Source organism: Grampus griseus, assembly GCF_964374135.1.
Source record: "Grampus griseus genome assembly, chromosome: 8".
In the NCBI taxonomy this organism is placed as follows: domain Eukaryota; kingdom Metazoa; phylum Chordata; class Mammalia; order Artiodactyla; family Delphinidae; genus Grampus; species Grampus griseus.
Window position 1 is genome coordinate 45,291,078 of NC_139002.1, and position 26,257 is coordinate 45,317,334.

Below are 26,257 nucleotides of genomic sequence, written 5' to 3' on the forward strand. Positions count from 1 at the left end.
TAATAGTTTATTATTCTAGAGTTCTGCATCCCAGATCTCATTGCATTCTCAAAAACAGGAGCGTATGACTTGCTAGCGAACACAGAGCAAGAGACAGAACTCAGATCCTCTGACCTTTCATCCAGACCCCATCCCAGTGCAACGAACTGGCTGATTTCCATGGTTCCTCTCAAGACCATCTCTGAGGTCAATACTTGTCCCAATAAGTATTATACGGTACTGAGCCTCAAAACTGAGTCAGATTAGGATACAAAGATACTAAGCCACAGCTGGCCTCTGATCCTCCACCACCGTGGACCGTACCCACTGACAAGTTGTGTTGAAAGCTCCTAGTGGCCAAGCAGGGTCTTCTCAGACATGCTGCAATTTGGTACGTAGTAGGTGCTAATTAGATATTTGTGGTGGCACGTTGTGTCCAATTCCTGGATCCAGTTTGCATGAGGATTCCCTCTCAGGTGGATAGCTCTTTTTCTGGAGAAGGGTCCTCCAAAGGTTCACAATGGGCTGTAGTTAGGGCCACATCTGTTTTGAAATTCCACTGCTATATAAGTACTGCATCTCTGTGGGTCACGTGGTAGGGAGAATTTTCTGTACCATGTTTATATTAGACAAATGTTGACTTCAATGGGCAACCCTTGAGACCCTGTCAAAGGGAAACAGATCAGTGGAGAAGGGCACTTGACTCCGTTTACCATGAGACTGAAACAGGGTCTCTGCTTAGTTTTGGTCTTTTATCTCCTGCCATTCTCTCCCTTGCAATGTATGGTCCAGCGGCTGCAAAATACTTGTCATTCTTTATCACGATACTTAACCGCTTTTTGCCTTCCTATGCTCATGCTGTTCTCTCTACTGGGGTTGTCAGTAACTCCTCTCCTCCCCTGCCACTCCCTGTCTCTCATACCTCAATGACTGCTTTTCACCTAATATTCAGTCATTTCACAGGCATTTATTAAGTACTACCTGTGCACCAGGTATCATGCTAGGTGCTGGAGATGCAGAGGTGAATATGACACAGTCCCTGCCCTAAAGGAGCTCACAGTGTGTTGTGACAGGTAGATGAGCGCTGACAATGAAGACTAATACTGTGATGGGGCACAAAGGAGGGTCCCCTATCCTGGCCTTGCAGGGCCTCTGAAGGCTTCCTAGTAGAGGCTACATAAATGGAGCCCTGGAGGATCTAGGTTTTAGGAATTAGCCAGACCAAAGGGAAGGAATGTGAGAGCCACAGCTACAGAGATTGGACTCCCAGCTTCAAGATAGGGCTCAGCTGTCCCATCTTCCCAGAGACTTCCGGGACCTAGCCCAGGCTGTCAGCTGTCCTTTGAATTTTCACTTCTTGTGCAGATTCTAATCACGGCCCTTATCACCCTCTGCTATAATCCTTTTCCTTTATGGGTCTTTCTTCCGCAACAAACTGTCAGCTTCTTGAGAGTAAGACCTGAGCTTGAATCAGATTATACATCCAGCACCCGGGGCTGAAACTTTTTCCCTAGGATGTTTAATAAATGTTGGGGATAGGAATGAATGAATAAGTAAATGGACCAAACAACACTTGTGGGGGTCTTCTAAAGGAGATGTACCTACTGTGTAGCCAGGTACACTGCTCTGGGCTCCAATCCCCCTGTGCAAAGTCAGTGATGCCAGGGCCTCCCAGTCTAGGCAGAGTCTCTCTGGTGGGAAAGGCAGGTTGCTCAGGTTTTCCTCCCTCATTGTCATCATTTGTGACTTTTAGAATTAGATGGACCACTTTGCTTTGCTAGTTTAAGGAAAAGCGTTCTAAGATATTTATGCTTTCAGAATTTTGCACTTCGGCCTAAAGAGCAGTTCCTGTTTTTCCATTGTTGCATCGTCCTAATTCCATTTTAATATATGTAATGAATACCTACTACTATACATTATAAGCTGTCAAATACAAATCAAATGACAATCCACCCTTGACTCTGCTGCCTTCCCCTGAAGTTGTGATGGGAGTCATTTTACCTGTCACAGTTGGTGGCAAAGATGATCCAATCCTCATGCCTTTTGTGATTGGTGATGGAGAAATAATTTAAAAATAAAACTCCCTGCCAACCCAGAAGAATCCTCTGCGAAATGTAGACAAGAATGAAACTGGGGCTTCCCTGGTGGCGTAGTGGTTAAGAATCTGCCTGCCAATGCAGGGGACACGGGTTCGAGCCCTGGTCCAGGAAGATCCCACATGCTGTGGAGCAACTAAGCCCGTGCGCCACAACTACTGAGCCTGTGCTCTAGAGCCCGTGTGCCACAACTGAAGCCCGCGTGCCTAGAGCCTGCGCTCTGCAACAAGAGAAGCCACTGCATTGAGAAGCCCACGCACCACAACGAAGAGTAGCCCCCGCTCGCTGCAACTAGAGAAAGCCTGCGCACAGCCACGAAGACCCAACACAGCCATAAATAAATAAATAAATTTATTTAAAAAAAAAAAAAGAAACTGTTTCATTGGAGATTAGCATTAAACCAGACTGCAGTAAGGATCACAGGCAATCCACTAAAGAGATTGCAAAGACAGAAAGAAACCCCATCTGCTTATATAGCCAGGCAAATACAGTCCACTACATACATGTTAATTATCTTTATCCAAAGGAAAAATAGAACTTTAACTTTATGACAAGAAGCTAGTTACAACTTGGAGCCAGGCACATAAGCTCAACTCCCACAGAGACAGGGAGACCGGGTACCATCCTTCCCATACTCACATTTCAAAGAGATGCCAGTGGGCTCCCAAGGAAGACATTCTGGGGTGACAAAACTGGCCAGAGGCTTATTTAGCTTTTAAAAAGATTTACATACATTTCAAACAGACAGAGAAAGCATTTCCAATGTCAAGTTTTCTAAAAAGAATGCTAAAAGAAAAGGGAGGAGGGGACACCAGGGGAAATTTTGACACCAGGGGAAATTTGTTTTCAAATTTTTTTTTTTTTTAGATTTGTATATACCATTACATTAGCCAGTTCTCATTTATTCTGTTCCTGTGCCTGGTCTGTATCTCATATCATCTGTGACTGTGAAAATCTCTTTCAACCTGTGATTGTTTCTGTCTGTGTGTTTATTCCTCATGAAACCTGGGATTTTTCACTGCCTGTCTTCACAGCCTGCAGACAGTGGTTAGCTTCAGATAACTCTGTGTCCCATCCATGTGTCCTTTCTAATGACTATGACTGGACATATGATTACCGGGGGAGCTGGTTAAAATGTAGATTATAACTTAATAGGTCTGTGCGGGGCCGGAGATTCTGAATTTCTACAAGTTCCCAGAGGAGGCCACTGCTACTATTTAGGGCCCACATTTTGAGTAGGAAGGCCTGGGAGCATGACTGCAATTCTTTCTACAGCCTGGGGACAGGATTGTTTATCTGCCCCTCCCATTGCCTGTGCCTTACATAGTCTGTAGCTATTAATTTATTCATTTATTCAGTAATAAATATGTATTAAGTGAATTCTTTAGGCAATATCACCCTCTGTCTTTTGTCCTGCTGTGGCTGGCGCTCCTCTCCCTTCAAACAGAGGGCTGCAACATGAAACAGCTTCCCCTCCAACTGTAGCAGCTAGATACCTGTCCTCCTAGAGCATGTCCCTAAGAATGTGCATTCCTTTTCCATGTGGAATTTTCGGGACAGTTCACAGTACAAATATTTTCTCCCTTTGTTTACCTGTGAAAAGTAATCACAAGTTGGAATACCTTCTTTGTCAGAGGACATGCCCTGGCTTTTTTATTGGGAAAATACGGTGACGGAGAGTAGAGGCTTTGTCTGTGATTTTCCGTCCCTTATAGCTGGCAGCTGTCATCCCTGGCTCCCCTGGGGACAAGATTAAGACTGCTTTGCTTTGCAGCCTGTGGTTGTGGTCCTCTATTTGTCAGAAACAGGGCGACAGGAGGGGTTCTGAGTGCTTTCAGTCACTAGCTTTCTTTGATTCCCTGGCTCCCTGTGACAGGCTTCAGAAGCAGGGGTTCTCTGTGCCCTCGATGACACTTGTACTGTGTTCACCTGCTGATTGTGTGGCCCTGAGTGGAGATGACCTCAGTGACCATCGGACCACCACAGTAAGAGTGATTTGTGTTAAATCCAGGGGCACTGATTTCTTCCTCCCTTAAACTAGCATGTGATCTGATCTTGAAAATTACTTTTAAGATGTTTTCTTTGACCTTCCAAATCACCGTAAATGCTCTCCAATTGGCATCAATTAACATCAAAGTGATTACTTTCCAAGACCCCATAGGAGTCCACAGCTTTATAGGAGATGGCAGGGTTGTAGTCAGCATAGCTCTCTTACTTGGAGCTACTAATCCAAAAGGTGCTATTGTGCAGGCCTGCCAGCGTATTTGGTGCCAGTCTGGGACGAGTACAGCTTGCTCTCCAGCATGAAACAGTAGGAAGGAACCTGGAATTCCATTCCTGCTACCCTCCCTCACAAAAAGCCATCTAGTCTCCTCACTGTGTATAGGAAAAATCCACACTAGACTCTTTCTGTCTCCTGCATCCTGTTCAGCTCATCTTTTGCCCCTTCTCCTTGCCTGCTGCAATCCAGCCCTGTAAGTCTACCGGATACTTCACTCGTGCTATCTTGCATAATTACTTCTTAACTCATCAAAATCCAACCCATCCTTCAGGGACACTGAGAAGTCTTCGAGATAGACTTGATTACCCTCCTTGGTGCTCCCATGGTTTTCGCTTACAACATTAGTATCGCACATGCCACACTTAAATTGTCGTTAGCTCTGTACTAATTCCCTATTTTATGAGTTCATTCTTTTCAGACAGTCTCTATATGGTATTAATCTTTGTATTCCGAGTGTCTACCACCATGTGTACTGCAAAGCCAGTGCTCACTAATTATTAGTCACATACACAAATATGTAATTGCTCATGTATTGGAGTGCTGAAAATTCAGGTAGTCAGATGCCCGGAGGAGGGTGAAAAATGTTTGAAACAGACAATGTTGTGATTGTGACATTAAAGTCAATTACAATAAAGCAGAGAAGCGCTGCTGACCATCACAGACCCTTGCCATCCATCAACTCATGAGAATTTTGATCGTTTGTTTCCGTGGCAATCCAAGGTCTAGAAAACAGACTGCATGCTGCCATATAAGTGGCAGTCTGGGGCTCAGGGAGAAGGGTCCCAGCCTTCCGGAGCTGGGTTGTTCTACCTGTCCATCCATCCATAACACAGAGCTGCCGCGGTCTCTTATTCAGAGATCTTGGCATTCAAGCCTGTGAACACAAAAACCCTGCAGTGCAATTAATTCTTGCCTCATCAGAAAGCCAGGCTCGGTGTCCACAGTGGATCCAGAGCCCAGGCAGCAGAGCGCAGGTGAAGCGAAGTAGAGCTCCCACTAAAGGAACGTTGGCACACCCCGTATTTTATGACGACCCAGGGGTGTTTACAACATGCAGTAACTCATGCATTTTAATAATCTGAGAGGGCCTCTTTTGGCTTAGATATTTTGGAAAATATAAAAGAATATAAAAGTTTGGTTTCAGTATGAACTGGTTCATATTTTAAAAAAATTTTTATTTGGTTTTGGTCAGAATACTTGTGATCCATAGGTGGGTTCACTGGAGATTTTGAGCCCTGACAAACTAATAATTGTGAAGAGGAGAGTAGATCACTTTCATATTAGAAATTTGTTAAAAGTCCTACTGTATAATTCTTCTATATATTGCTGGTCCTGCTACCGAGTCCAAACTCGTTCTGCTCACTGCACGACAGGCCAATAAATCGGGAGACAAGTTGTTGGGGCAAGGAATAACGACTTTATTCAGAAAGCCAGCAGACTGAGAAGATGGCAGACTAGTGTCTCAAAGAACCATCTTACCCGAGTTAGAATTCAGGCTTCTTTTATACTGAATGGGGAGGAGGTGTCGTTGGTTGTTGCAGACTTCTTGATGTCAGAATCCTTTGTTCTTGCATCTGTCCAGTAGGTCAGGTCATGATGTTCCTGTAAACCTCCAACAAGACAAATGTTATTCTCTGTTCTGCAACATTTTATCTCTATATGAATGGAAGAGTGTCATACCTTTAAAGGTCAGAGCCTTGAGAATGGGCTATCATGTATATTTCAGGCTATAAACAACATTCCTTTACAAAAGGTAAGAGCCAGCATGACTAAGCACAGGCAACAGAGCACAAAGGTTAAAGTAAAAAGACAGATCCAACATGGAGTCAGATTTGTTCTTCCCTATTACGGTCTTTTGGCGGATTGGTATATGTACATATAATATGCACGGTAAGATGGCTGTAGTGTCTTAAGGTGTGCAAAATGCTTTTACTTATACTTTTTCACTGACTTCTATATACCAGGTATGCAGTTTAATGTATAGTATCTATAGAGATATAAAGATATACATAACTTAAAATTTCATTATTTATTTATTTATTTATTTATTTTTGGCTGTGTCGGGTCTTCACTGCTGCGTTGTAAGCTTTCTCTAGTTGCAGCGAGTGGGGGCTACTCTTCCTTGTGGTGTGCAGGCTTCTCATTGCGGTGGTTTCTCTTGTTGCAGAGCACAGGCTCTAGGCATGTGGGCTTCAGTAGTTGTGGCTCGTAGGCTCTAGAGCGCAGGCTCAGTTGTTGTGGCTCACAGGCTTAGTTGCTCCACAGCATGTGGGATCTTCCCAGACCAGGGATTGAACCTGTGTCCCCTGCATTGGCAGGTGGGTTCTTAACCACTGTGCCACCAGGGAAGTCCCAAGATACGTATAACTTACGTATTCTGTAGGCTGTGTATAAGTATTACCTAACATATGTACTCCATCTGGTTATATAATGTATATGGTACCTACTTTAAGTATACGTATATTTCTATAACACATATAATATTTATAAAAATATGATTTGTACTGAATATAAGGTAGCTCATATATTGGACATATGGTGTCTATGCTAATAGAATATATAATAGTATTTAATTATATAGGATACATATTTTCACATGCACACAAAACTGTTTCTCCTCAAGTAAGTAATTGGCAATTTCCCTGAATCCACTTATGTTTTAAAATTTCAGAGGATGTTCTAGACAGAAGCACTGTGCCTATAGCCCGAGTTAATACATCTCTTCTTGAAATTGACTTTTCCATGAGCTTTTATTTGACTAAATTACGCACGTCATAATGCATACTTTGCAATCAGTTATTCACCGGTGTTTTAACTTACTCAAGTTAAATTACTACCCTGTGTGAAAGAAGAATTGCTGTTTTGAACCTCTTCATTACTGTCTACGCCAGAAATTTTCATCATTTTTCTGTAAACCTGCAATCAGCTGGGAGCCCATTCACTTTGGAGTTCTTGGCAACAGTTCATCCTCCTCTCTGTTTTAAGACCCAGTGCACATTTCTAAGCAGAATCATGGACCTGGAACAAAATGCACTTCATCTTCACGAGAACCCTGCAAAGTAGGTGTTACTATCCCCATTCAACAGATGAACAAATTGAGACTGGTAGTATTTTAACAGAGCCAAGATTTAAACCCAGATTTTTCGTCCATAAATCATAGACACCGTTCACAGGGTTACCCTGCCTGTCATGGAAAGATAGAAAGAGAGTACTCAAGAGGCTTTACTGGTGGCTGGACTGGGGGTGGATTTGGACCAATGATACTATTTTACTTCTTGTAAAACAGATTTTACTTCCAAAATAACGTTTCTATTTATACTAATAGCATCTTCCCCTTTAATTCACTCAGACTTGAAATGCCAGTGTCCTCTGCCAGCCTCCCCTCCCTCCCTTTAGTCATCAAACCCTGACTGGCCTCCTTTAGGAAGGTCTCACACTACCCTTATCCCCTCACTGCGGTTCCACAGTGGTCTCCTTAACTTCTTTTCATACTAAAATACCACCAATGGCTTTTCACTGTCTTCAGGATAAAGTCCGAAGTCTTTCAAGGTCTGTGAGAATCTGGTACCAAGCTGTCTTTGCCTCCTTCCTCCATACTCCCCCTCCCTCCTCATGGCCGCCACAGTAATGGCCACTTACGGAGGAAGTACTAGAGACCGAGTGCTGTGCTCCAGACTCTTTCTGTACACCTGATTAAATTTTCACACAACCGCATGAGGTAGACACTAGAACTGGGCCTGGAACAAAGTCTTGTCTCTGACTCTGAAGGCCCTGCCCCTCACCACTGCACACAGTCTCTCTCAGAGCTTGAGGTTTCTCCCTGACTCTCCCCCTACGTGGCCCTGCCGCTGTGTGTTTGCCCTTGTCCAGATTCTCATCTGGAATTCTTTCTTCCTCTCAACCCCTTAAAATCCCATCCACACTCCAAGCCTGTATTACTCATTGTTATATTCATTTAATAAACAGTGTTTTTCACTTAAAATATTTTATTGTGAAATACTTCAACGAATTTTTTTTTTACCTTTTTACAAAATATCTCTTTACCAAAAAAAGTGTATGTTATATTTGGTTCATAGCTTTGTGAAAACATGAGTTGATATATTTTTATTAAAAAATAAAGCATAACAGATTTTGATAAGGCCCCTCTAAGCCCAGAAAGTATCCTGAATTCGGTTTGTATTATTGCCAGGCATGTTTATATAAGCTTACTATGTAAGCAGGTATAATGCACAACATAGAATGAGTTTTGCACATATTCAAACCGTATATAAATCATGCCATTTTGCAACATTGGATCTTTGAAATACATCTTCTAAGTTAATACGCGGAATGGTGGTATATTCAATTTAATTTTTAATATGACTTTTTATGCAATACTTTGTTTTTCCATTTTCCTGTTAATGGATACTTAAATTGCATCCAATATTTTGTTTTTACAAATGATGCTGCAGTGACTATTCTTATACAGGTACTCCATTACACATCTGTGAATGGTTCTAATCTAAAATATAGTCCTAGAGGAATTGCTTTGTTGAAGGGTATACACTAATGTTAACTCCTAGTTATTGCCAAATCCAAAATGGTTATACATTTTTATACACCCACCAGTAAAGTATGAGAGCTCTCATTTCTCCATATATCATTGCCAATACTTTGTATTTTCAGTCTTTTAGTATTTGCCAATCTGTTGGGGTAACATGGTATAACTTCATGGTTTCATTTGTCTTCCCCTGATTATTAATGAAGTTGAACTGTTTTTTGTACGTTTATCAGACACTGGTTTTTCCTCTTCCAGAAATTTTCTATCCCTTTTTCTAATTTTCTTCTGGTTGTCTTTAAAAACTTTTTATTTACAGCCATTACATATACATTTTAAATACTAATTCTTGGTTGTATGCATTATAAATATCTTCTCCAAACCCGTGGTTTATCTTCCAGTATGTTTATAGGTCTTGGCCACATAGAAGATTTAAATTTTAATGCAATCAAATTTATCAATATTTTCAATGTTCTGTTCCAGTTGTTTATCAAGAAATTATTCCTTGTGCTCATAGTGTCTTAAATGGTATGTACTCAGGTTCGGCTTTTCACAGTTATGTCTTCAGTCCACTTGGAGACCATTTGTACACAGGGCAAGAAGTAGAGATCCAATTTCATTTCTTTCCAGTTTGTTTACTTCTTTTCCAGTTTTTCTAGGGTCATTTATTGAATAATCTATTCTCTTCCCACAGATTTGTATGAAATCTCTGTTATAATTCAAGTTTTCATACATGATGGATCTGTTTCTGTGCTTTTTATTCTCATGAAGTCATCTATTTATCTTTTCTTACATATCATATAATATATATATTATATATACACATACATCACACTTACAGTCTAAATTATGTTAGTAAGACTCATCACGTTTGCCCTAACTGATCTTTACATTTGTTCTTCCTTATATTTACTGACTTGGTTTCAAAGAAATAACTCATTTTGTGTGTTTTTACTGAAATTGCACTTAATGTTCCAATTTAATTGTAGGGATAATCACTTAATTTATAATGTTGTCTCGCCACCCATGAATATGATCTCTCTAAACTAAATGTGGTTTATTTTTATCTATTTCAGCAGTGCCACTTTCTTTTTTTGCCATACTTTCTTTATAAAAGCGTTGAATATGTTTTTTAGATCAAATTTTAGATTTTTTAAATAGTTTTGGTTGTTTTGTGATTATATTTTTGAATTATTTGTTGTCCTGCTTAAAATCCAATTAATTGCATATAATTGTATTTTATCATTCTTACTAAACTCTTTTTGGTTATAATATTTTTTCTTAGATGTCCCATGTTCCCAAAAATAAAAGAACCAAAATATTAGTGACTGTATTACTTCTTTTTTTTTTTTGGTGGTAATTTTATTTTATTATTATTTTTAACATCTTTATTGGAGTATAATTGCTTTACAATGGTGTGTTAGTTTCTATTACTTCTTAAATAAGCTAGGAATGTTTCTTTCTCTAGCCTCTGGAAAAAATTGTATGAGTTTGAGGTTGAATCTTTGGAAAAAACTCACCTAAAAATGCATCTAGATTTGGTGTATTTTGAAAGAAAGATGTTTGGAGAATTTTTTTTTTTAACATCTTTATTGGAGTATAATTGCTTTACAGTGTTGTGTTAGTTTCTGCTGTATAACAAAATGAATCAGCTATAAAGACACAGACATAAAGAATGGTTGGAGAATTTTAACAATTTATGCATTTTCTTTTCTCATTAAATGTGTTTAGCATTAATATTTTTATGACATTGCCCATTATATCCAGATTTTCAAATCATTGTCCTAAATTATTAATAACTTTTCTAAGGAGTTTTAGAAATATCTGAAGGTCTTTCCTTTTTTTCTTGATCAACCTTGACAGAATTTTAACCATTTTATTAGTCTTTAAAAGAACTAACTTTTGGATTTGTTGATATGCTGTATTGTTTATTTTATTTCATTAATTTTTGAGTTTAGTTTGTTGGACACTTTCTAGCTTATTTATTAATAATTTATTAATAAATAAGCTTATTAATTTGGGGGCTTTTTTTCTTTGGTGTGAAGGCTTTCAATGATTCTTTTAGAATGTTTTGCTGCAGTTAGTTTTGATGCATAGTATCTATAAATGTAATAGTTTTTATATATAGTATATGTAGCCAGATATATTTTGATATTTTTATTTCTATCTAAATATTTGCTAAATTTGATGATTCCTTCTTTGATCAACATATTTCTTAGCAATATGTATTCTGAAAAACTAATAGTATTGGCAATCGTTTTTAATTACTGACTTTTAATTTAATTTTAATGTCATAAAACATGGTCTGTAGGATTCTGATTTTTGTTTTTCATTGCCTTTTACTTTGTACCCTAAAACATGGTCAGTATTTATAAATGAACCGTGTATAATTGGGAAGAATGCATTTCTTACTTTAGAGTACAAAGTTAGTATACTTTCATTAGATCAAGCTATTGATTATGTTATCCAAATTTTCCATAACCTTAATATTTTTTGTATGCTTTAATTTACAGATAACTGTTATTCTGTAGAAGTTAATAGTGCAGATTTGTTGGGTTCCCAACCTGGCTCTACCATTTACAAGTTGAGACCTTGGGCAGTTTATTTAGTCCCTATATGCTTCAAGATCCTAATCTACAAAGTGAAGTTTAATAATATCTACTGTATAAAGTTGTTCATTTTAATGTAGTTATTACAAAGTCATTAAAAAATAAAATCTATCTATAAAGTTATGACTATTAAATATACTGACACATGTTAAGCAGTTAGAATAGTACATGACATAGTGAAATCTTAATAAATGTTACCTGTTACTACCAATTATGAGAGAAATCTACTAGTATGATAGTGGATTTGTCAAATTTTACATCTCTCTCTCATATACATATATATATTTATATATATAAAATGTATGTGTATGTTAAATATATATAAAATGTTTTAAATATATGTATATTTTATATATAATACATTTTATGTTTTTAAATTAGATATGCAGGGTAAGAAATGTTTTATCATTCCTTATCCTGAATACTGCCTTTTTGCTGTAACACATTTTATCTAACATTTATATAGTTGTATCAACTTTCTTTGGGGTAGTACAGTCATCCCTCTCCCTCGGTATCTGCAGGGTTTTGGTTCCAGGACTCACCGTGGATACCAAAATCTGCAGATGCTCAAGTCCCTTATATAAAATGGCATAGTACAGTCAGTCAGACCCCTGTATCCATGCATGCAGAGCCCTCAGATACAGGGGGATGACGGTGTTCCTATGGTATAAGTTTTCTATCCTTTAAATTTCATTTTCTTCTGTATCCTTATGATTTAGGTGAGTCTCCTTGTAAGCTGCATGTAATTTCACTCTGATAATCTGTATCTTTTAACTGCTAATTTAAATCTTTTTAATTGTAATGTTACCACTGTGTACTTGTATTTAATTCTACCATCTTGTTTTGTGCCTTATTTATTTATTGTTTCTTCTTTATCACCTATTGCATTGATCACGTTTACTTTATTCCTCTTTTTTTTCCTCCCTGTTTGAAAATTAGACAATCTACTTTTATGGTTAACATGCATACTCAACTTTAAAAAAATCAAATTGACTCTCTCCAGTTTAATATTCTTAGAATGCTTTACCCCTGATCACCCTCCATCTTATAGCTTATTGTTATCAGTAGTTTAGTGCTGTATTACTTATTAACTCTATACATTAATCATCTCGATTAATGTTGTTTAAAAAGGTTAATGCTTATGTTGTAAACGCCCATGCTTACCAATATCTTTGCTTCACAATTTCTCATTCTGGGTTCAATTTCCTTCTTCCTGGAGTGCATTTTATAAATTCACTTAAAGGAAGTAAATTCTGTAGAATCATTTCCAACAACAATCTTATTCATGGAAAGCCACTTCAATTTTTATTTATTTGAAAATGTATTTATTTTAACCTCACACTGAAGTATAGAGTTTTGCATTGACAGTTATTCATCTCAGCCCTTTGAAAATCTTTCCCATTGTATTTTGGTTTCTATCAGTGTTGTTGAAAAGATGACTGATGGACAATTTTTTTTCTTTCTTAGGTAAATTGTATGTTTCTCTGATTGCACTTAGGATTTTTTTTCTAGGTATTTCTCAGTTTTACAATGGTGTATCAAAGTGAAGCTTTCTTTTTATGAATTTTGTTTGGAATATGTGCTTACATTTTCTGAGAATTCATCTATTTCATGTATTCTGGACAAAGTCTTTAGTATAATTTAAAATATTTTCTCTTTCCTATTCTCACTATACCTTCTTTCTGAAACCCCTATTAAACACATAGTGAATTTTCTTATTCCATCCATGATGTCATTGAACTTCTCTTTTATTTTCCATTTCTAGTTCTCTTTTCATCTGAGTTTAATATGCTGTTTAATGCACGCAATGGGTTTTTAATTTCATTGACTATATTCTTAATTTCTAGAATTTGTACTTGGTTCTTCTTCAAAACTGTGTATTACTTTTATGATTCCTGTTCTTTTATCATATGTTAATATATTTACTTATGTAGTCACTTAAAAACATGTATTTTAGCTAAAGAAACTACATAATCCTTGAACCCTACTTGATAAAATTGTTTCCCATGGGGACACAGGTTAACAATTCTGATATCACCATATATATGCACACCAGATTTGAACAACTATGTAGAATAGTGGTTAGTGGGAGCCAGGTTTCTAACTGTTGAAGTGGGAGGTTACAGAAAAACATGGGGAGGAGGCTAGAATGATCTATGTGGTAATGGATTAGAATGGAGACATCAATGTGAACTCATGTTTAGCTTAATATGGTTACAGAGATTACACATAAATATTTGTAGGTAGTGTCCACACATGGGTAAGTATACATATATTTCTTTGTTCTGTCAACTGAAAAACCTAGAAGCCATGAAGCCCCATAGTAATGAACCCACCTAGCATCAAGATCTTGGTTTCTAGTGTCATTTGCAATGCTAGAAAGAACCAGGGCTTCTCGGAGAAATGGCTGATTCTTGGACTGGGGAAATAGTATAGAGTCTATGAGAACTCTCTATACTATCTTTACAATTTTTCTATAATCCAAAACTCTTCTAAAATTAAAATTTTATTTATAGAACATGTTTTTTATAGCTTCTATTGCATTACATCATTATCTAAAGGGTTTAGCAGTTTAATGCCATTTTTTTGGTATGACTGTCTTTTCATTCTTATTCATAGTAGATTGTTTCCTTGGGAGTTTCACATTTTTCATCATAAATTAATCTTCAGTAAGGCTTTATCTTGGGGTCTTCTTTATAGCCTTCATTGAGATAGTGTCTCTCCAGTTCTTACATTGCCTCTTCTGAGCACCTGAGGGTCATCACTGACCAATTCCATATCCATTTCTCAGACCACTTCAACCCACAGAAGATTCAGGGTCGTTATGGTGAATTCTCAGGGACACTTTCTCCTACCTATAATGGAGCCTTGTTGAGAGATTTTTTTAAAATCTACCCTTTCACTTAAGGTGTAGAGGTTTGATGACCTGAGGTGAAAGGGGACGGGGGGAGAGGTCTCGGTTTTAACACCATGCCTTGTATGCCTGAACGTTTCATCTTCTGCTTTAAGACCTTTGATTACCAAGCCTGATATCTGCTTGGTACAGACATCCACATCCTGTGCTTCTGGGTTCACGTACTCAACCTCTTTGCTCTTTCCTCTTCATTTATGGCCCCATGCAATTTCTCCTGTTTATGAATTCAGCTATGTAGCTAAAAGGCTGTTTATTATATTTAATTCAGAATCTCTAGGTATTTGAATGCAGAGATTTATAGTTACCTAGTCTGAGATTTAGATGTGTGTCTTGCCCAAGCCATATAGCCAATGAGTGACTGAGCTTGAGCTTTTAAAGAGGCTTCCTTACCTTTTACTACGCTCACATTCTTTTTCCACATCTAAGTCGTAGGTGAAAATAATATACACCTGTGGTCCAACGACTCTTCAAAATATCACTAAAAAATAATTGACACAAATACATCAGTTAATAATTTTTGAAAAGCTTTTCATTCAGTTTCTATTTTTCCATCTGTTCGCAGGAATAGGTCAAATGATGCAGTAGACTCAAAAATGTCCCCACAAAAGCCATGTCCATCCAGAACCTCAGAATGTGACCTTGTTTGGAAATAGGGTCTTTGCAGATGTAATTATGTCAAGGTGAAGTCATACTGAATTAGAGTTTGCCGTAAATCTAATGGCTGGCATGTTTATAAGAGGAAGACACTCATACAGAGAAAGGAGATACATGTGAAGATAGAGGCAGAGATTGGAGTCATGCTGCCACAAGCCTCCAGAACAGGGAAAGGCAAGGAAGCTTTCTTCCCTAAAGCCTACAGAGTGAGAACAGTTCTGACAGCACCTTGATTTCAGACTTCTAGCCTTTAGAACTGTGGGAGAATAAGTTTCTGTTGTTTTAAGCTACTGAGTTTGTGGTAATTTGTTATGCAGCCCTAGGAAATTAATACAAATGGATTTCTTTAATGTCTTACTAAATCAAGATGCAGAGTTTCTTATTAAGTCTCCTGAACACTATTCAGAACATATCTGATACCCCATGTTTCAGTACGGCTCTCATTTCCTTTCATTTCTCACCAGTTACTGACAGTTGTTCTTTGATTACATCTGCAAGTCCTTTTAGTGCACTGGGTTATAATTTATCTGTCTGTCTTAAGGAAGAACACTGTCATCCCACCAATTACTCAGACCAGATATCTGGATGTCGTCCTTGTCACCTTTTTCTCCCTTACTCCATACATTTAATCAGTAACCAAGTTCTGCATTACTTTCCTATCTCTTAAATCCATTCATGTTTCTGCAATCCCAATGTCACTTCCCTAGTCCAGGTCACCGTCATTTCTGCAACAGAGTTCTACCTCGTAGCCCTGTTTCATTTATTTGTTTATCCATCCATCCATCCGTCCATCCATCCATCAATTCACCCATCCAACAAATATTTATTAAATATCCACTGTGGGACAAGCACTTTGCAAGGCACTAAGGATACAAAAGTGAATTTAAAAAAGACTGGGTCCCTGCCCTGATGGAATTTATAACGTAGCATAGGGGGTAGACATTAATCAAATAATCTCACAGACTAATGTAAAACTATCTCAATAACAAGAGCACTGAGAGGTTTCATAGTATTGGGAATGAGGCCCTTTGAAGAGTTTATTTTCTCCCTCTAGATTGGAAATTAAAGAAAATATTTGTGCCAACTAAAAAGGATGTTAAAAAGGGATGGTTGAATTTATATGAGTTATCTACATTTATGATGCAGTTCCAGTGCTTTTCCAGATTTCTGTTTTATTCTATAATATGCATAGTTTTAATAATTATTTAAAAACCTACAGTAAATGGGATATTTGAAATAACCTTGGCTGCACTACTTTGCCTCGTTTGGGATGTGTTGAGATGAACACAGCATGCTGGCTGACGCGTTATCGCAGATGTGACACTACATTTTAATGCCTGTTTATGTCAGTCTCTCCCAGTGTGCTGAAAGCCTCGGGAAGACCGGGGTATGCCTTGTTAACTACCATGCTCCAAACACTAAGACCTTAATAGCACCTAGTAGACCCTAAAATAACTTTAAAATATTTCTGAATGAATGGAGAAGCTAAAAATAACAGTGAGACATGTGGACTCCTTTTCAATAGTTTAATGCATGTGAATGTCCTGAAAAATGATGGAAGAAAAAAAAAAACAGCAGCAAGATACTGGATCTCTACCAAAGATATGCTTTCAAGTAGAGGGTTTTTAAAAAATCTTTGGCATTGTTTAATATCATTCATGGGTGAGCAAGAGAACTAAGAACCTCAGACCTTACTCCCGCTCCAAAATATACCTAGTGATCCATTTTCCAAATGATTCTTTAATGTGAAACCCTCCACACGACTTGCAAACAGTGCCAATTATTTCCTGAACAGCAACAAGTCAATGAACCAAATTAAGTGCCTTTTCTTTTTTTTAATTTTATTTCTTTATTTTTTATACAGCAGGTTCTTACTACTTATCTATTTTATACATATTAGTGTATATATGTCAATCCCAGTCTCCCAATTTAAGTGTCTTTTCTTATCACACCCTAATTAAAATTCTTCCCCGTGGGTTAAGTTCCTAAGCACAACATTAAAATATTACGCTATAATTCAAGGTCATGTTTGCACTGAGTAAATTAGCTTAATTCAAGTGTCTCACTGAATAGGAATATTGAGTGTGTGCACATTTGCTCCTAGTGCTTGGAATGCCCATGGAATTGCTGAGTAATCCTTGGCTATTAGCATGAAAAACCTCTTCAGAGGAACAAAGACGTTGTCCCTTGCCTTTCCTTGAGTTACAGAGGAAACTGTGTGGTTTTTTTTTCATAACCCTTAGTGATTTTTTTGAAACATGAGGAATGAAGTACTTCTTATTAAGAATATGGTAAATAAGAACAAGCTTTAGAGTGAAGAACTGTTTAACATTTAATGGGATTCTAATATATTACAGGCTTACAGATTGGTTGCACAGACATTAATTTTGATCTGAAATGCAATGGGTAGTATTCATTAGACATAGATTGTTTGGATACGTCTCCCTTATTTTTTAGTAGTTTGTGCTTAGCATGGTGTATTCAACTCCTGTAGATCATCAGAAAATATGTGCAAATTCCACACACCAATAAATCTTATGTTTGTTCAGAAATGTTAATGTAATTTACAATTTTGAGGACATCTAGTCTCTGGAAAAAGCAAAGTCAGAAAATCAATAAGGATACCTATGGCTTTATCCTTTATCGGGGCTATAGAATGTTGCCTCTGCCTCTGTGCCTAGGTCTGCCGCTCCCTTCAGCGCCCTTTAAAACATGCATCTGCAAAAGGTAACAGTTCTTTTCTTCTGAGCGGTAAAAACAAGCCAGCCTTCCCCTCTGAGCACACAAGCTCTGCCAGTTAAAGCCACAGACTCATGATGGGTGGAGGTTTCTTCTCGTGTGCCAGCTTCACCCCACTGGTAGTATCTGACGGATACACTGTTTTGAGAAGCGCCATAACTTATTTTTGATGTCTGTTTTGATGTAGGGAACGTATAAGTGCCAAATATTTGCATAACGTCCGGGCCTATAAATAAATATAGCTTGGCGAGTGCATCCCCCATGGCCTAGTTGTTCCGGTTTTTAGTTTACTCTCAAGGTGCCAACCGAGCCTCGAGGGAAAGATCCAGGAACTTACAAGCACACTCATTCTTTGCCAGCTCTCTACAATGCCTATGATTCATACCTTATCATAAAGTCAAGATCGGTTCCAGAAACTCAAAGTGAAAGTATATCTAGTGTCCCACTGTTTGGGATAGGCGAGAGTTACAGACTCCATGAGAAAGATCAGGTTCCTCTCATTTAAAATCAGCCTGAGTTGTTTTATTAGACTCAGAATGGACTTTCCCAGATCAAAGAGTCTCACAACCAATATTCCAATTATATAATTTCTGGCTTTATTCCCTCTGGCCAAAAGGTACCCTCAGAGCAGAAGGAAGGGGGATACACATGAGAGTATGTCTGTTAGACGGTCTGTCAAAAGTGTTAGGACAGCTTGACCTCCCATTTCGTGCAGAAGGTTTGCTCAGACAGGCTTGAGCCCAGTAACAAAAAGCTCATGTGTGCAGAAGAACACATGTATTTTGGTAAAATTTTCATATGCTGGTAGAGAAGGTCTTAGGTTGGGCTCTTTTTAAAAACTGCAGAATTTAGCTTCTAGAGTCTTATTTATTTCTCTCCCAAATACCAGCTTCTGCAGCAAAAATTGCCCTAAACCTTACTTGACATAAAAAGCAGTCAAGACAAGAGGGCTGGGCTTCCCTGGTGGCGCAGTGGTTGATAGTCCACCTGCCGATGCAGGGGACACGGGTTTGTGCCCCGGTCCGGGAAGATCCCACATGCCGCGGAGCGGCTGGGCCCGTGAGCCATGGCCGCTGAGCCTGCTCATCCCGAGCCTGTGCTCCGCAACGGGAGAGGCCACAACAGTGAGAGGCCCGTGTACCGCAAAAAAAAAAAAAAAAAAAAAAAAAAAAGACAAGAGGGCTATTTTCTAAAGCAATTTAAAATAAGTATCAAATACAGTTCCACAGGAAAACAGGGCGGGGGCGGGGGGAAGTTGTGCAAGTATGTCCAAATATTTTGAAATTAACTATAAAAAGAGAATTTTATTTCTTGGTTTATGTTTTGCATACATTGGAAAGAGGAATTAAAAGGCATACCAAACCTGGTATTCACTAGCGGAAATAGAGGTTAATCCAGCATCTTTCCTTGTGTCCACTCTGGTGACCTTTGTGTATGGTAGCACATAGCCTTAGGTTCCTTTCCTTTGTTGGCGCTTGAGACCCATGTCCTTGGATTGTCTGATATTATACCACAGAGTCCCTGGTGAGAGTCTGAAGGGCAGGATCCACCTTGGCCCTAGTATGCTAGATGTATACTACGTGGCTCGCTCTGCAGAACACTCATAACATAGTAACATTCTTCTTGGGAACTGAGCTGGGACTTAAAACAGCATCTATCTACTAAGAATAAGTGAAGAAGGAATCTTTCCCAAATCAGGAAAGCTTAGAACGAAACATTTCAGTACTGTCACAGACTTGAATTTGCTAAAGAGAATTAATGTGAGAGGGAAAATTCGACATTATGATGAGCAAGCAGCACTGAAACAAATTCATCCAAAGAAATTCATGAAACATAAAGAACTGCAGCATACACAATGCATTGTTTTGCTGGCTGAATTCTTTTATGGCATGGCATTCATGGAATAGAAACACAGTGTTTCCTCAAAATATTTTGATGTTGAGGCAGCATCACTAAAATTTTGGTTTAAAAAAACAATCTGTATTTAACTCAATGTATTGATATCTAAATCGAGCTTTGTAGTATATCTCTGTTCCCCAGAGTAGTTGCCAACACAAATTCAGTTTGGTTCAACTTGATATAGCCTTGAGAACTAGTATGTTTAAGCACTAACTGGGTCCTTGGGATATACAATGGTGCTTGGAGTCTAACTGGGAAGAGAAAATAAAGACACGGATTCAGAATTAGCAAACATTTATTGAAAACCGACTATGTGTTCTATACTGTTCTAGTGTTTTATCTAATGTTCTAATTCAGGGTACATTGTCTTTTGTTTTTAATCATACGTGCTACAAGAGAGGTGCAAAGAGCCACGTAAGAAATTGTTAGCCAAGTAAGGCATATTGAATAATACTACTAATGAAAACACAATTGCAAATACTGAAAACTTTCCATGTGATAACACTGTTCTAAGCATTTGACATGTAGAAACTCGTTTATTCCTCACAGCAATTCTGCGAGGTAGATTCTATCATTATTCCCGTCCTATAGAGAAGGAAACTGAGGCACAGTAAATTGCCGTACTCACCTCTGTGATTAAACATGTGGATGTACCTCCATTCCCTCAGAAACCCCACTGAAAAGAAAGGAAAAAGGTATAAATCTCTAATGACGAAGAAAAGAGGAGAAGAGAGAACTGCTGATAGGAGATGTCAGGTCTTTTTTTTTTCTTTTTTAGACAAGGGAAAAGTGGGTGACTGATAGGCAGAGGATGTGGACTCCTAAGCATAATACAGAAAGAAGCTGAAACCCCCAGCAAAACTCTGGGCAGCTCAGGAACTGGAGGTACCAAGTATCAGTGAAGTAGTGAGACATGAGCCTGAGAACAAGACACCAGGGCCCCGCCCCATACCTTTCTTCAACTTCATGAATAAGTTCCAGGCCAGGGAGGAGAACGAATCTCATGGTCTGAAGAAACCGGGCCCTAGTAGCTTGATTCAGGCACACAAGCAAGAAGCAGGGCTGCGGTACAGGACGGAAACAGGACACTGACTCCCTCTCACATCCTGATTCCAGAGGGTTTGCAAGACTGTATCATCTAGGAAAGAGATTGGAGAAACAGAGCCACGCCTAGGAAAAGATCTCTAGATGCTGGCATTTAGAGGCCTGCACCTGGGAGGGCTGACTCCCTGTCCAGCCACTGCCTTGTGAACCCACTTATTAATAAATCTTCCCCACATACAGAGGCCTTCTAATAACCTTTGAGTGTCTCCCTTTTAATAGGGATATTTGATATCACCAGTTATCAACATGAAAAATCAAGGGAAAAAGGCTGAACACTTAGGAAGAGAAGATAATATGGGAATAATAAGGTAACTCTTGGAAACAGTAATAATAATAATAAAATAATAATAGAATATCAGAAACAGAAATGAAACAAGTGTTGGAAGATAAAATTCAGACAATCTCCAGGGAGAATAGCAACTATAAAATAGTATACAAAAGAGAAAAATAAAGTTAAGAAAATCAGAGAATTGATTCAGGATGTCCAATATCCAATGAACAGGAGTTCCAGAAAGAAAGGAAAGAGAAAATAGAGGGGAGGGAATTATAAAACAAACAAAAAACACAAGTTTCCCTTGTCTGCAGGAGAAAGTGCCCCACAAGTGTCTGACACATAAATGAATGGTGTCCGTATGGAGTTATACCACCGTGAAAGTTTAGAGAACCAGGAATAAGGAGACGATCCTAAAAACTTTCCACAAGGTTCAGCAATTCACACACACAAATACAAAAACAAAATTTGCAGTGGATATTTCAGCAGTGAACATGGGAACTATAAGATTGTTGAGCAACATCTTAAAAATACTAAGAGAAATGATTTGTCACGGGAATTCTCTATCCAGCTAATCGTCAATCAACTGAGTAAGTATCTTTACTCAGGAAGCTATTAAAGATTTACTCCACCAAATCAGGAGAATAAATCTAGAAGGAAAACAGAGGATCCAGGAAACAAGAGCTCTAATGAAAGGTTTGGCATAGGGAGGTCCATTTAAGGGAAGTAGGAACCAGGCTTCGAGATACACTGGTTCTTACTGGAGCAGGAGAATACAGACTTACCGGACTGGAGTCTCCAGGAAAATTTAAAAAAATTGATTATTTTGTCTGTCAGAGCGTTTGGAAAATTTATGAACAGGCACTCTATAAGCCTATTGAGAAAATTACCAATAGGTATATAGAAAATCAGCAAATAGCGTAACTCAGTGAGTTACTACAGGGAAAGTAGAAGATACCACTGTAAAGGAATACTATTGGGCTCAGCCATAAACAATAATTATGTGATCATAATAAACACTGACCACTGATTTAATCCCAAACTGTGAAACATGTATTTATTTTAAAAGAATGGGAGGGGCAGAGATGGGGGGGGAGGCTAAATTTCAGTCACAACTAGGAAGACAGTAGCTAATGCTTAAATTTGATTAAAAAAATAGCAGCAAAACATACTATTTAAAAATATGGACATGAATACCAAAAGAATCTCGGAGCAGTTGCCTCTGGAGAATAGAAATAGGGGGTGTGAAGGAGAAAAACAAAGCACTGTTTATTTAATAATCATTTTGTATTATTTAATGTTTCCTAATTTTTTATTATTTTAATAATGATTTTGTAGTATTTAATGTTTTCTGATTTTGTATTCTAAATTATTTCAGCCATACATATAAGGGGGGAGAGGATTCATATATTAAATTCACATAATTTTGGCAGATCTTGAAAAATATACTGTTGAAGCTTTGAGGGTACCGTCTAATCCCATGCCTGCTCTTTCCCTCACTGGAGAAGCTGCTGCGAGCCATTGTATATTTTTATACCATCATTATGTGCATTTATCTCTACAAACAAAATGTTGCACTGTTTTCAGACTTTATAGAAATAGCATCATATTGCACACATCACTTTGCGATTTGCTTTTTCATTGCTTCCTATGTCCCTGGGTTTAACTATGATGATGGATAGTTTTATTTATTTTTTTTAAGATTTTTTTTTTGATGTGAACCATTTTTTAAAGTCTTTATTGAATTTGTTACAATATTGCTTCTGTTTTATGTTTTGGTTTTTTTGGCCACGAGCATGTGGGATCTTAGCTTCCTGACCAGGGATCGAACCCGCACCCCCTGCATTGGAAGGATGAAGTCTTAATCACTGGACCGCCAGGGAAGTCCCAATGATGGATGGTTTTAGATTGTTTAACTGCTGTCTATGTTCAACAGAAAGAAGATAACACAGTTTACCTCTTTGTCCTCCTGTCGATGGACATTTGAATTGTTTACAGCTTTTCATCACCAATACAGCAGGAAACATTCTTGTATGTGTCCTCTGGAAAGATAACGTGGAGTTGCATAGCACAGGGTCTGAATATTTTAAAAGTTACTAAATGTAACCAAATGAGCTCTTCACAGTGATTCCACCAACTTATACCACCTTCTCACCACTCCAAGAAGCGTGTGAGAGTTCAGTTGCTCCAATCCTCACCAAAACTCCCTATTGACAGCGGCAACTTCTCAGGAGACCTGCATTCGTTTCATCAAGACAGTCCTGCTGGGGATGCTGCATTTTATTCAGTAGTCCCATTGGCAAAAATGGTGTTCTGGGCTTCCCTGGTGGCGCAGTGGTTGAGAGTCCGCCTGCCGATGCAGGGGACACGGGTTCGTGCCCCTGTTCGGGAAGATCCCACATGCCGCGGAGCGGCTGGGCCCGTGAGCCATGGCCGCTGAGCCTGCGCGTCCGGAGCCTGTGCTCCGCTACGGGAGAGGCCGCAACAGTGAGAGGCCCGCATACCGCAAAAAAAAAAAAAAAAAAAAAAAGATGTTCTTTCTGGGTAAATTTCTCCACCTTTGCTTATACCTTTTCTCCTAGACCGTCCACTCCATCTTGTCTGCTTTCTGAATCCACCACACACTTGAAGACCACACTCCGATCTTGTCTCTTCCCCGAAGTCAGGACCACCTCTGACAGACTCTTACTTCCACAGTAGTTTATGCCCATTTCATAGTTATCATTCGCTGTCGAGGATTAATTAGACAACTTTTCTTAAACATGGGTCCTATCACCAGAATTTAAGGAAGTTTCACATTATCAAGTCTGTTAATAAGAAGGCTTTGTATTTACGTACAGCTTTGCAGATTTACAGACTATGTCATGGCCATTATCACAGTTGCTTTTAAAAGCTTTTTGGAGCAGGAGAACTCTACAAAGAAAAAAAAAATCATTGCCTCCCCTCCAGTATATACTTATTCAACAAATACATAATGATATTAGACTATTATGATTTTAATATCACTTTTAAATGGACTTTATGTTATTAATTACAAGAGTATCTACATACTTTTGCAAAGTGGTTGGTCGTGTCATGATCGGTACATTTAGTAGCACATTCAAGGACGTCGTCAGATACAAAACGCAGGTGTTATATCTTGAAAAATATAAAACCCGTTAAAAACAATTTAAATTGTGTCTAAAGTCTCCATGAGAGGAATTAAAGGAGAGCCATTTATTACACACAGCAAATCGTCTTAAAATCCCCTTCTCCTCAGGTTTTTCTTCGCTCTCTTCATATCGTGCCTTAGCTCTCTAGTCTTATTGTCTGCATTCCCCTGAACTTGCTCCAAACGCAGCCTCAGGTGCCGTTTCCGTTTCTGCCCTTATCTCTCAATCTTAGCAGCTGCCTCTCTTTCTCCTTCCCTGGACCGATTTCCCAAAAGGCCCCTTTCTGGGCTGAAGCTCTCCCCACTTCCCTGAGCAGAGAAGGCCCAGGGAACCACAAAGGCCCAGGGTCAGCAAACCCCAAAATACAAGAACTTTTACCCGAGAAAGCCGGGATAGGCAAAGCTGCCTTTATATATTGTGAGCCCGTCATCTTGATGAACAACTACTATTCTTTCAGTCTGTGGAAATGTTAAGGATTTGCAGTAACTCTTCAGCCCCGAGGGTCCCCAGCCTATGGTAGAAACTACTACCTCACCTTGTACCTTCTTAAAATCTCTGCAGGACCCAGCTCAATAATTTTCACAGTGTGTTTTATGACAGTACAGGGCAGCAGTGCTTTCTAAATCCATACCGATTCTGAAACATGTCTACTCCAATAAATCAGCATTCCCACCTCGACTAACTTGTTGACACACTTGGTGGGAAAAGAAATCACAGCCAGCTTTGGAGTGCATTCAGGTTGATGCAAACACCAAAAAAAAAAAAAAAAATCGAAAGCATTTCACTGTTTGTTTACCCCCAAAACTGGTCAGTTTTCCATATATTTTTTTCCTTATTTTTCAACAACATTTACTGACCCACATTTGGCACGCTGCACAATCTATGTGAAAATACTAGAAACCTCAGCAGAATAAAAGTTTAAAAGTTGAGAAGGGATGCAAGAGGAAGGAAGGGGCAGGAATAAAGTACATAATTTATAGAGAACTCTGGAACCTCATTTTCTTAGCCAAAATAGGAAAATGATGTCTGTCCCAACATAAAACCTAAATTTGTTCCATTTTAAGTATAGAAGATGAAAAAATTTTAAGCCTTCTCTTCTATTGGAAAATGTCATTCTGGCTTCCTAGAAGATAACCAACTGAGAAGTAATAAAGAAAACAGTAATAAAGAAAAATAAATAAATAAATCAATAGGCAAGCAAGCATTAAAAATAAATAATAAGCACATACCTACCATGTATTGCCATGTGCCATGAACTGGGAGCCGGAGAGGCAGTGCAATAAGAACACTGAATCAGACGTCAGAGCTTTGCTTTAAAACTGCGCTCTCCCAACAAAGGTCTGGGCGCAGGTGGCAATTCTTTTCGAGTTTTGGATAAGTTTTCCTAGTTCCCTAAGGCTTCTTACAACTCTGTGAATCAGAATTCTGAAATTCCTTCCATTTATAGTCACTTTCACCCATTTATCCCTGATTCTAAAGAACACAGTGGAAAGAGTATTAAATTTGGAATCAGAAGAAAGGGGTTTGTATTCTAGCTGTGTCCTCAGGTGTGTATGACCTTGGGCAAGTCATTATCTTCTTCCCTTCTTCTCCTCCTCATTATTATTATTAGCATCATTATTATTACTGTTACTTCTTATTTCCTCAACATGTAATAATATTTTTCTTACAGTGTTACTGAGAGGGTTAGATACAATAAACAAATATATAGTCTAAATGATAAAACACTAAGCAAATAGTGGTCATTAATATTTGCATGGTCCCGTTGACAGGGATTATTCTTCTATTGGTAGTGAGATAGTAGTAGGTTGAAATTTTCCAGGATAAAAGCTAAGATGTAATACCCTTCCTCTCCAAAACAGGCATTTACACAGACCCAGCAGCCAAACTTATGAAATAGTCTTATGATCAATTATTTTACTTGAAAAATATGAAATAATTTCCAAAATAAGAGACAGGAAAGATCACCAGCAGTATCCCTTCAAGTAATTAAAGACCTGTCATTACAGTTATTTTAATTAA